We start from the raw sequence: 2,500 nt of genomic DNA, 5'->3' as shown, positions 1-2,500 counted from the left end.
ATGTGTTTCTTTAAATGTGACTTAAAATTGTTGGTTAAGTCACATCTACCATTCTTAAAATGAAAACTTGTATTTCTTTTTTAAAGAGACCTTTTGCTTCTTAATTAAAGACTTCTTTTTTTTCTAAAAGGGACTGCAGTTTTTGAAAGTGACCGAGCCTTTGAAAAAAATAAAAAGTAGGCATTTTTCACTGTGCATCTTTTTAAAATGGATTCAGCGTCTTCTGTAATGAAAACTTCTGTCTTGCAAACAAACAAATGTTTTTGAAATTCATTTTGTAGTGTGGTATGGAATTTCTGAAATAGATGTGTAGTATTTTTTAAATAGCAGTGAAGTATTTTGTAAAGTCTTCTTTTAATAAGTGGTTTACACTTTTTAAACGTTTTTGAAAATGAATTTGCTTTTTTAAATGATTTTTGCATTTATGTTCAAGAGACAGAGGGTTTTATTTTTTTTTAAGGATACTTTTTTTTAAGGATACTTAGGCAGGTGGGTATTTCTTTAACCATTTCATGTGCTGGGTTGTTGTATAACAATAAATCAAGCTAAGCTTCCCCAATTCAAATGGTGCATTCTAACCGATTGAAAACAATATTGTTTTATAAATGAGAGTTGAAAAAGGCTGTAGAAAAAGTCTAATTTAACATTTCATAGTTCCACTGTCATTTTGTAGATGTTTTTTTATGAGTTATGTTAGTTACAGAAAAATAATTGGTGCATGAAAGGGTTAAGCGGTTGGGTGTTTTCATAACCGACCGAGGACTTCCTAAGCAGCCGCGTAACTCATTAATCGGCGGGGTATTTGTTAACCGTTAGGGTTAGGGTTAACCGGACAAGAGTTTTTTTTTACCGAACAAGCGTTTCTTAAACCGAACAAGTGTTTTTTCCAGTGAGCAAGTGTTTTTTTTTTAACAGAACAAGTGTTTTTTCCAGTGAGCAAGTGTTTTTTTTTTAACAGAACAAGTGTTTTTTCCAGTGAGCAAGTGTTTTTTTTTTAACAGAACAAGTGTTTTTTCCAGTGAGCAAGTGTTTTTTTTTTAACAGAACAAGTGTTTTTTCCAGTGAGCAAGTGTTTTTTTTTTAACAGAACAAGTGTTTTTAAACAAACAAGTGCTTTTTTTTTTTTTTTTTTTTTTACCGAAAACGGGTTTTTTTAACCGTACCACGGTTTCTTTAACCGAACAAGAGTTTTTTTTAACCGTAAGACGGTTTTTTAACCGAGCAACTATTTTTTTAAGCGAACAAGTGCTTTTTTAACCGAACAAGGGTTTTTTTAACCGTACCACCGTTTCTTTAACTGAACAAGTGTTTTTTTTTTAACCGCACAAGCGTTTTTTTTAACCGTTAGGGTTAGGGCTAGGGTTAGGGTTAGGGTTAGGGTTAGGGTTAGGGTTAGGGTTAGGGTTAGGGTTACAGGTTTTTTTTTTTTAACAGAACAATTGTAAATTTAACCGCACAAGCTTTTTTTTTTAATCGAACAAGGCTGAGTATTTTTTAAACCGAGCGAGGAACTTTTTAAAAGTTTTTTTAACCGTTAGGGTTATTTTGTTAGGCGAAAGAACACTTTATTAAACGAACACTTTTTTTAACCGCACGAGCCATTTTACTATCGAAAGAGGAATTTCTTGAGTTGCCTAGCGATATTTTAACCGAGCATGCATCTTCTTAAGTAACTGAGCATTTTTATAGGCGAATACGTTTTCTTAACCGACTTAGCGTTTTCTACGATTTTTGTGACTTTGCAAATGTTTCTTGGACGTTTTGCAAACAAGTCGGACTCTTTTTAAAAACTTAAACTCTTGTCCCATTAAAAATTGAATGTTCATGGAGAAGACGAGAGCAAACGCAGCACAGCTCTAGCAGTTTGCTGGTAGCTTCTCTGGTGTTGGTGTAAAGCATTAGAAGCGCTCCGTTGTCGCTGTTGAGACGTTTGACAGTGCTTTTTCGGCGGACGGTTCTCGATGCGTTGGTGTCGTGCGGTTTAAGTGACTCGAGAGTCCAGAGGAAGTTTTATTCGTCCTCTGCAATTGGCGTTGTGCGTTGTATGGGCTTGCCAGAATGCGTTTAGCGGCGAGAGATCGAATAGATTCTCTTTTCTAGCGTGGTTCAGGTCGATTGTTCCTCGTCGGTGTGAGCTTCGTGTTTACACCGCACCGAGACGTAGTCCCTGTTCCCTGTTAGAATTGCCACTGACGGGCAAACTGAATGAGCGCAGAGAGTTGCACAAGCGTTCGCGTTTGCGACGACTCTGCTGTGCTTCGATGTTAAACACATATCGGTTTACGGACGAATACGGCAAACACGAAGAGGCGCTCAGGCGCTTTCATCGTTTTGTCCGCTATTTGCCAAAGAGCGACGGCTTTGCCGCGCGCTCTTGACGATAGTTACCTGGTTGATCCTGCCAGTAGTCATATGCTTGTCTCAAAGATTAAGCCATGCATGTCTAAGTATAAGCACTTGTACTGTGAAACTGCGAATGGCTCATTAAATCAGTTATCGT

The 2,500-nt window shown here is 37.0% G+C and overlaps 1 non-coding gene across 1 annotated transcript in view; it reads left to right on the top strand.

The window, feature by feature from the left end:
• The first annotated feature begins 2,385 nt into the window (after positions 1–2,385).
• The window catches only part of LOC149879522 (small subunit ribosomal RNA), a 1,804-nt gene continuing 1,689 nt past the window's right edge, over positions 2,386–2,500 (top strand). The window contains exon 1 of the ribosomal RNA XR_016447295.1: positions 2,386–2,500. This exon is cut by the window's right edge and continues 1,689 nt beyond it. This is a non-coding gene — a ribosomal RNA (small subunit ribosomal RNA).

This window comes from Hydra viridissima, unplaced genomic scaffold (genome assembly GCF_058129835.1).
Source record: "Hydra viridissima isolate aposymbiotic clone 2 unplaced genomic scaffold, HvirCarnegie_v1 scaffold_14, whole genome shotgun sequence".
In the NCBI taxonomy this organism is placed as follows: Eukaryota; Metazoa; Cnidaria; class Hydrozoa; order Anthoathecata; family Hydridae; genus Hydra; species Hydra viridissima.
This window is presented reverse-complemented; position numbering and strand designations above follow the sequence as displayed.